At 40.0% G+C, this 10000-nt stretch overlaps 1 protein-coding gene and 1 long non-coding RNA gene across 3 annotated transcripts in view; one reads left to right on the top strand and one right to left on the bottom strand.

Moving 5' to 3' along the window:
• Positions 1-9159, bottom strand: part of LOC116080922 — a 25061-nt gene extending 15902 nt beyond the window's left edge. Inside the window, exon 1 of the long non-coding RNA XR_004114674.1 lies at positions 8994-9159. This is a non-coding gene — a long non-coding RNA (uncharacterized LOC116080922). The remainder of the gene's footprint in view (positions 1-8993) is intronic.
• The window catches only part of Alk (ALK receptor tyrosine kinase), a 722886-nt gene that overhangs the window by 10025 nt on the left and 702861 nt on the right, over positions 1-10000 (top strand). The gene's annotated exons all lie outside the window — the stretch shown is intronic.

Below are 10000 nucleotides of genomic sequence, written 5' to 3' on the forward strand. Positions count from 1 at the left end.
AACTTAATTGTAGTCCAGGCTGACCTTAATTTAAAAAAAAATTATTTATTTTATATATATGACTATACTGTGCTGTCTTCAGACACACCAGGCTTCAGATCTCATTACAGATGGTTCTGAGGCACCATGGTTACTGGGAATTGAACTCAGGATCTCTGGAAGAGCAGTCAGTGCTCTTAACCACTTAACCATCTCTCCAGCCCCCAGGATGACCTTTAACTTTTGATTTTCCAGCCTTAGCCTCCTGAGTACTGGTATTTCAGAGATACACTTTCCCATCTGGTCACAATGTTCTTTTTTATTGCTGTGTTGTGTTCCTGTCAAGAACATGTTATTTATTCCCTCACCCAAGGTGTTGTCTCTGCAGGAGACTCAGACATAAAACAATCTATCACAAATAAAATATTTACCCTACCCTAGCTGGGGCTGAAGGCCTGTGTTGTCACTTACTGGACCAGGGCTATTTACTTTCCTCTCTCAATGTTTTAGTCTTTATCTGTAAAGTGAGAAAAATAGTAGCACTGCTAAGATTATTGTGAGAACTTCATAGTACAAAGCCTGTACCCATGTACCCCCATTGTATCAAACAAATGTCAGTCCTGTCTCCAACTAGTGATTGTAATTTTCCCTTGATGTCCAGGATGCACATTTCAAAGCTGCGTCCTGAAGTAGGAAAGAGAAACCTTTACAAAGGAAGTCATTAGCTCATGGAGGTAAGCACAACAGGTAAAGATCACGTAAGTCCTGTAACCATTTAAAAAAGTAATTTCACTTATAAATAAAATAACTTTTAATGAGATTCTTATGCTTAGTTAGAACATTAACAAATAAAACAAACCATTCAGTTAAGATATGATTTTTAAAATCCTTTTTCTTACAGTCAAGTCTGTTATTAAAAAAGAATATTGTAGAGGGGATAGAAAAAGTTGGGTAGAAATATCACTACGTTTTCAAGCAGAGAAACAGACAAAAATGGCTGAGCATGAGAGAAACATGGGTGAAGAGACCGAGAGAGGGGAGAACAAGAGACTAGGCAGGACAACAGGCCAGGGGCATGTCCCGGACACGGAGATGCTTAGACACAGGAAAAGAACAAAGTACAATTGAGTGAGGTGGGGTGGTAAGTGGAGAGGGGTAAAGGAACATGTCCTGGAAGGATGCTGGCCAGGTGTCAAAGTCTCCGTCTAAATTTAGGATGGCATTATATAATGATTATTTCCAGACTTATTGAAATATATACAGGTGTGCCTCCTTTAACTATGCAGTTTAATTTGTTTCACACACACACACACACACACACACACACACACACACACACACACACAAACACTTTTAATTCTTAAAGATTAAAAATCCTTGTTAGACCAGTTTCTAGAATAGTTTTTTATTTGGGAATTCCGTAGCATGTATTTTAATCATGTCCCCCCCAACCCAACTCCTCCCCTTACATTCTTCCAGATCAACCCCTACCTCCCTACACCCCTTCTGCAACACACTTTCTGTTCTAAGGAACTTATGATTTTATTTTTTATTTCTTTCTCTCCTTATCTGTTCTGGAGCTATTGTGGCCTTTACAGACTCCCTCTCTGTCACTCCATTACCCTTGGAGCCTCCATGGGTCTCTCAAAATCCTCTGAGCTCTGGAGACTGTGGCAGCAACCATCACCATCTTTGTTTTCTTTCCTGATTTGATTTCTGTATCAGTAGTTTAGTGTATTCTAGAGGTTCATATAGATGGGGCATACAGCCCATGTTTGTGGAGTTCATCATCTTGCACTTTTAAGATTTATCTTATTATATCCCTTTCTATGTATTTGTGTCTTGTTTCTTTTTTATTACTGAATAGTACTCCACTGTATAAGCATACAGTGGTGGGCTTATCCCAATCATCACTTGATGGACATATCCTGTCTGGAACTCTTGTGAATACAACTGTAAAGAATCTTTTCTATACAAGTGATTTTGTGGATGTATGCTGTCCATTCCTTTCCATCCAATGTAGAGTTGCTGGAGCATGTGGTAAATATATGTTCTACTTCATAGAAACAGATCTGCCAACTTGTTTTCAAAGTGGTTGTATCACCGCTTTGTATCCCAGAAATTTAAAAAGTTGTGTTATTCAGTCTGCGACTTGAGTGTAGTTAGAACCTCAGGCATCCTCCAAGACTTTTCTTTGATTCTGTCAAGAGAGTTGCCATTCAGAGGAAAATAAAGTCAGAGGCCAGTCCACTTGGAATTAACACATTTACTGGAATTATCAAGAATTTCCCTTAAAGCCAGAACCTTGACTGTGTTACACTGCAGAGAATGTTGCCTTTGTCCTTTGAAGAGAGACAACAGGAATTTTCAGTCCAGGGTCCTTGGCAAAGAGGGGCCCCTGGCTTATTTCTGTTGCAGTCTTAGCTTTTGACTTTTCTGCTGTGCTTATCCTGATTAGGACTCAGTATTCTTGAAATTAGAGAGGAGGGAAAACATACACACACACACACACACACACATACACACACACACACACACACACACACACACACACACAAAGAAATGAAGGTTTCTTTTCCGACTCTTGAAGCAATCTCCTAGATAGAGAGAAGAATTTCTCTGAGTGTCTTGACACCTTTCACTTCTATAGCTTTCAGGAGGCTGCATTTGGATCACAGGTATAAGGAAAAGGGATGAAAAGACTTACCTCCTGGGTAAGTCCTGGAGGTAGCCTGTCCTGAGCTTCACTCTCTTCTCCAGTGTTCCTTGCTTTATTTACATTTCAGACCCCTCACCAGTTGCTGTTTATATGCTGTCCTGCAGTTTTCAGTTGTAAAACTCAGGATAAATAGAGTTTAGGTGGGTTCGTGCCACTTTGACTACATACTGCTTTGTTGAGAGCTTCCATCTACAATATTTTCCTTCTGCTTTTTAATATTTAATGTTGTGTTCATCCTTGTTTAAATCTTCTTGGCTTTTGTTTTCTGAGTGTCTTTGATGTTCTTTCATTTCTGATGATGATCTTCACTGAATGTGCTTGGGCCAAGGACACTTCAGCATTGCTTCTCTATTGCTATTCTTTGTACATAGTTTCTGATGACAACTCAGAGACTGTCAACCTGTGTTTTCTGTTATGTCTCCTGTACCCTCTGATTCCCTTAGTTTTTTTTTTCCTATGGAATTTTAGAAATTTGGTTAATAAATTTGGTTAATGCAGCTTGATGCTTTTATTGAGGGTCTTGGATCTGGAGATTATATTTTTTTATTATATTGGAAGATCAGTCAATGTTTTCTTTTCTAAGCTATATCCCCAGGCCCCTATCTAGTACTACTGTTTGGTTGAGCTAGGGTCTAGGAGTTATTACATTACCTTGAGCTTGCTTGTGATTCTCCTGTCTCAGCCTCCTGAGCAGCTGGGATTATATGTGTGAAACACAATTTCAAGCTCACATTTGGAACTTTCTCTATTTTTCCTGTTTTTACCTTTTAGGAATCTAATTATAACTATGCATAATATGTTGCTACATTACACAAAGGATCTGAAATTGTTTTCCCAGTTTTCTCTCTCTCCTGTTTGGCTGGCTTTTCTGCGAGCCTTAAAGTTCACCCCCTTATGTTTGGGAGTATTTGATCAGCTGATTAAGTCAATCCATTCAATTCTTGAGATGCCTTATTATTTATAGATCTAGATATTTAATTTTTATTTCTTCCCTTGTTATGTCTAAGTTTTACTCTATCCTTGAACATATTTATCATACCTATTTTCAAGTTCCTTTTCTTAGTTAGATCAGTTCTACATTTCTATGTCATTTCATATTGATCTTCTTTCCTTTGGTTGTGGGTTGCATTTCCTGTCGTTAAATAGCTGATAGTTTGATACTGGTCTTGTTCACTATGAATATAACATTGTTGAGTGCTGGGATTTTTCTGTCTTCACTTTAAAGACTGTTGAAGTTTTTTTGACAGTTTATTTACTTGCCCATCAATCTAAATCAAGCAAATATTATCATCAAGCATTTACAAAGCGTTTACTTAAGTCTCTGTTTTATGGTTAGTTTAGACCTACATTTGAAAGTCTTTAGCAAATGCCCCAGGTGTGGTGAGATATGTGTGCTGGCTATTGATTACCCCAGCCTTCCCTAACTGTCTTAGTTAGGGTTCCTGTGAAAAGACAGAATGACTTTAGCAACTTTTACAAGGAAATTATTTATCAGGAGTTGTCCTACATGTTCAGAGTTTTAGTCCATTATCATCATTTTGGGAAGCATGGTGGCACGCAGGCAGACATAGTGTTGGAGAGGTAGCTGAGAGTTCTACATCTGGATCCACTGACAGCAGGAAGAGAGAGAGCCACTGAGCCGGGCTTCAGCTTCTAAAACCTCAAAGCCCACCCCCAGTGAAACACTTCCTCCAATAAGGCCACGCCCACTCCAACAAGGCCACGTCCCCTAATCCTTTCAAATAATGCACTTTGAGCAGATGGGGGCTATTTTCATTCAAATCACCACACCAACTTTGTGTGAGCTATGGTAGAAAGTGTTCGGCCTATAGTTCTCTGGTAGGTTCTCTCCCTCCCTTCCTTCTTCCCTTCTCTCCTTCCTTGTGCTTACCCGGACTTCTCCCTCTCATCTCACCCACCCCATTCTCTTTTAGTTGTTCTTTGCTTACACTATAGTATCTTGCCCATGAATACAGGAGTTAATATTCAACCAAAGAATTCAGCGCCCCTATACAATTTTATGGAGCAATATCTTTCTTTTTCTTTTATCCTTCTCTAGATTTTATGGATGCCTATAGTCTTTGGGATATTTCCTGAGAAAGTACTTATTCATTAGGTCAGTTTAACTGAGCAATTACCAGGTTGAATAAAGAAAGCTCTTTTTCTCCCGGGATGATTTCACAAATTAATTAATGAAAAAGGCAGACAAAGCACACTAATAAATATCTCTAACAAATTACATTTTTCTCTCAAAAGCAAAGACATGGTAAAACTGGCTCTCATGGTTTAGGGGAGGCCTCAAAAAGTTGATTATCACCAGGGTAGTAGAGAACAGGGTTGGTCTGTACCTTTGGATACCAAAAAACCATTTCAGTAAACGTAGATGGACTTAACTTGTTTACGGCATGTTAAGATGGGCTGTTCCTCGAAGACAGGAAGGTATAGCCCTATAATTTTATAAAAAATAAGGTCACTCCCAGGCAAAGAATCATGTCAAAGGGTATCTGTTGAGAATGACATATTTCTTTGGGGACTGAGACAGAAGTTGAATTAGAAAAACAACTCCAAGAGTAGGTGATTTAGGAAGAGTCTTGGAAGGAATGAGGCATTTTACTTAGGAAGAGTCAGACAATGGGCCTTCTGATATGGGGCAGTAGCAAAATATAATGTCCAGGTAAGAAATGCTTGGCTGAAGGGCGAAGAGGGAAAAGGGAGAAAGAGTCAGGCAGACAATCTCTCCCTCTCTCCCTCTCTCTCCCTCTCTCTCTGTGTCTCTGTTTCTTTCTCTCTGTCTCTCTCTGTTTCTCTGACTCTCTGTTTCTGTCTCTCCCTCTCCTCCCTCTCCCTCTCTCTCTCTGTGTCTCTCTGTATGTTTCTGTCTGTCTCTCTGTTTCTTTCTCTCTGTCTCTCTCTGTTTCTCTGACTCTCTGTTTCTGTCTCTCTGTCTCCATCTCTCTCTCTTTCTCTCTCTCTCTCTGTCTCTCTCTCTCTCTGTCTGTCTGTCTCTCTCGCTCTCTGTGTTTGTATGTCTAAGAAGGTAGAACTATTCAGGGCCTGAGAAATCTATGGAATATTGGGGTTCTGAGAAACTGTGCTGGACCAAATATTGTGAATTATATGTGAGGGTGGTTTATTTAGTCTATCATTTACATTTATTGTGAAAAAAGAAAGTATTTAGGTCTGGAGTTGGGAAAGAACATGTTGAAGACTCCTCAGGAAACATGTTTTCATAGTGAGTCTCCAAATCACAGGGAGAGCTGGTGCTAGGTTGGAGCCCTGGGAGTCTGTTGTAGTATCTCAGAAGTGAAGACAGCACAGATGGATCTGATAACTCACTACATGAGAAACAGGAGGAAGGAACTCAAGTCAAAGGTTTTCATATGCTTTCCTTGAAGACTTCAGTACTGGTGATGGAGAAGGCAATTGGAAAGACAATATGCTTTAAGGGTGCAGTGGTTGGCATGATTACAATTAGTGGGGGCATCTGTTGAAGATGAGATTTCCTGGTATGCATATGGCTGTGTGGGACAGAGTTGAAACCGAGGAGAACTCAAGGTTTCTATAGATATAGGAGCTATTTACCTGGTCTTGACAGTTTAATTATTAAAAGCAAGTAGGTTTTCCAGAAGGAGAAGGAAGAGGAAGAAGGAAGACAAAAGAGGGAAAACATTTTAGTTTTAGTAAAGTTCATAATCATATAGTGGAACAGAATTACTGCTGCTACTGGCAAGAATGTTCATTAAGAAAAGCAGAGAAGCTTCCTTATCAAAGGGTGTCGTGGACTCACGTGTTTCAGAAGCAACAGAAAGGCTATGTTTTGTGTTGAATAGTTGGTCAAAATGAAGCAAAGTGTGTTAGAGGTAGACGAAACTCCTCATATTAAAATGAAGATGATGAAAACTATAAGAAAGGACAGACAGGTTTAGCACAGAGATTATGGAATTTGTTTTTGTTAAGATATAAAGTAATAGGTTTTACCATGACACTCCATACATATAACACATATGTGTCCTTATACTCTATTCTTTTTGGTGGGGGGAGCATTGTCTTGAGTTCCTTCTGCCCCAGCCTCCTAAGCACAGGGTTTTCAGATATGTGACATGTTTGACTTATTGAAGAATCTCACAGAGCTTTTGGGTACCATTCTGTCTAAATCTGTTTGTTTCTGGAGTCTTCCATCAAAATGGAGTTCTTCTATCCCCTGTGACTTGCACGGAGGAGTTGGGAAGGTGTCTAATGACAGCTAAATCCTACTCCTTTGTCACTTAATATTAAGCATAGCAGCTAGACAGATTGCTTAATTTTAATCCTTATTGTCACATTGTAAGATTGATTTTGGTATCATTTCTGATTTTCAACTTAAAGAAACTAAGGCTCAGGGTCACAGTAAGTGTAGAATGGAGTGTTTGAACTCAGCCTGTTTCAGTCTGCACATAGAATCTCGATGTTATTGCTTTTACTGTGCTGTAATTCCACTCACAAGTACTGTCCTCTCTTCAACATTAGGACCCTTAAAATGCCTCAAGTCAGGTATTCTGTATATCCTGTTTTGACCTTAAGTGTACAAATGCGCCAAACCATGGGCAGGGAAACCTCAGTGAACATCATGACTACCTTCTCTGAGACAGGAAAACTAGTGTGCAGAAAGCCATGCAGAAAGGAAGAGCAGGGACCAGAGGGTTTCTGTCTGTCCCATGAAGTATGACCACAGGTCATGCTAAATAGATCAGGAAGCCATGCACAGTCTTCCTTTCTTTCCCATAGTGCTGCAGGTTCTGGTACCCACACTTCTGCTACACAAATGCAGCCATTGGGAACAGCTCAGAAGGTATTAATCATGCCTGTGTCATGGTGGGCAGGTGAGGTGAGAAAGCTGTTAAGGAAAGATTTCCCTCCCCTATCCCTTCCCCCTGCTCACCCTCTCTTTTCTCCTTCTCCTTCTCCCCTAACCCTTTTCATGGTATTGGACTCAATAGTACAATTTGGAAAAGTATAGTAGGAAAAAAAATGTCATGAAGCAGAAATGCAGATTTGATACATCTGACCTTTCTTTTCCTCAGAACAATAAATGTCAAATAGCTTAACATGACAGCTAGGGTGCTCAGACATTATTTATGTTCTTAAATATTTAGGCAAGAAACATAATTTTGACTTAGGCCTCATTTGCATGAAGACTCTAGCCTATGAGAGCCGCAAGCCCTTTTAAGGATCATCACAAGTACTGATGTTTACACTTGCAGAGAACAGAAAATGGGAAATAGAGAAACGTGAGAAATCAGGACAGAACAGAAGTGGTAAATGATTCCTGGGAGGTAATGAGAACAGTTGATAACATCAAGAAAGTATTTTCCAGCCCCAAAATTGTGTTTGCATTTTTCATATCTGAGTAACGTGGTATGGAGACTCCCAGAGATAGGCTCACAATCAATATGTCCTCTCTCTTGATTCAATTCAAAGCACTTTAAGGTGTGTGTTTACTTGTATTACTTATCCTCATTTTACTAAAGACGTTCTGTTGCTAAAACAGAGGGATTGCTTCAATTGTGCGCATCCCGACAGAACTCTGATTCTTGAGCCCCGAGTGTAATGCTCCACTCAGCCTGCTGTTTAATAGGCATCAAAAGCAGCAGCTTCAATCTGAGCGTGACTTTTTTTGTTTTTTGAAGGAATTGTAAGTGTGACTTAATCCATGCACTTCTGAAAGGAGACAGGGTTATTTTGTGTTTAAAAAAAAGAATCTGGCCGGGCGGTGGTGGCGCACGCCTTTAATCCCAGCACTTGGGAGGCAGAGGCAGGCGGATTTCTGAGTTCGAGGCCATCCTGGCCTACAGAGTGAGTTCCAGGACAGCCAGGGCTACACAGAGAAACCCTGTCTTGAAAAAAACCAAAAAAAAAAAAAAAAAAAAAAAAAAGAATCTGTAGTTGGTGCTGGGCTGGGTACCCAGCTCCTGAGTTCACTGTGGGGAAGCTCTTAATCTAGGAAGACAAGGACTCATGGTCCCCTGCCCTTGAGGTCATCAGTTAACACATGGAGATCATCGCAACACTTACTGTCTAGTGTAGCATTTTTAGAAAGGGTAAGATAATTTTTAGGGTTTTGCTCCATACTTGGCACTGGTTAAAGCACTGAACATGTTACTGTGTGTCCATCTCCTATCTGCTGTTCATAGAAGAGTTTCCTTGTTTTGTGCCCCCCTTTTCTTTATAATCTACCATGATCTAATCATCCCTGCAATTAGAGTTTATCTCATAGAAAAGAAACAAGAGACTCAGTTAAAAGTTGTTAGAAAATCACCTCTGTTCCGTTGTCTGTCACTTCGGGATTCTGCATGGAAACAGCAGGCCATACCTTCATTCGCATCAAAAGGGCCGAAATTGTGAATAGCATTTCTTGGCTCTTAATATAGTCCTTCACCTTCATAACAGAAAATGCTTCATACCTCAACAGTTAATTGTGACGTCAGAGGCTATGTCCTCTGACTGGCAGCAGTGGAAGGAGAGGAGCATGTTTCTGTACTAGGAATTTTGGAATCAGGCTTTTCTTGGAGGATGTGCCATGCTGTCCTGTTTGAACCTGTCAAAGTCGTCTAAGTGTCCTGAGCTTTGGTTTGTGTCTTATCAAATAAGTGAGTTCTAATCTCTTTCCATTGCATATCAGTATCCTGTGATTCTAACCTAGTTCCTGGACAGATGCAATAACATCACTGATAAGATACTGTCTGCCAAAGCAGATGTAGAGTCAGTTAGAATTTCACAGATGGAGATGAGAAATGAGATCCTCCTCTGATTCTCGTGTAGTTGGTAAATAATAAGTTACGATAAGCAATCTTTACTTCTACAATACCTCACAGACTATGGCAGGAAGGAAGATATTTAAAAATGTATCTCCCCAACAGGAGAGGCTTTTCTGGATATATAGGAAATCGACTCCAGCTGCAATGTTCTGCTTTTCTGTTCTCATATTTACAACTTGTCAGACACCGGGCATGTGGACAGAGGCAATTGATCAAGCAATTATTGGCTAGTCAATAAATAACTATATACCTATGTATATACATAAACGTATGTCTCCTTCCTCACGGGGATAAGGTTCTTTCTATTAGTGTCAGGACCGAGGGTCAGGAAGCATATGACTTATCCATCTCTGTGTGAGAGAGTCTAGAGGCATTCAGTATTTGCTGAATCAATGAGAGAAAGAGTAAATGGAGGAAAGATGTAAACATGGTGTGTGCAAAAGGCTGCTGAACAACCCGTGCCCCAATGAACCCAGTATGTGTCTTACAAATTTCCTCGCTTACATCT

Source organism: Mastomys coucha, unplaced genomic scaffold (assembly GCF_008632895.1).
Source record: "Mastomys coucha isolate ucsf_1 unplaced genomic scaffold, UCSF_Mcou_1 pScaffold6, whole genome shotgun sequence".
NCBI lineage: Eukaryota > Metazoa > Chordata > Mammalia > Rodentia > Muridae > Mastomys > Mastomys coucha.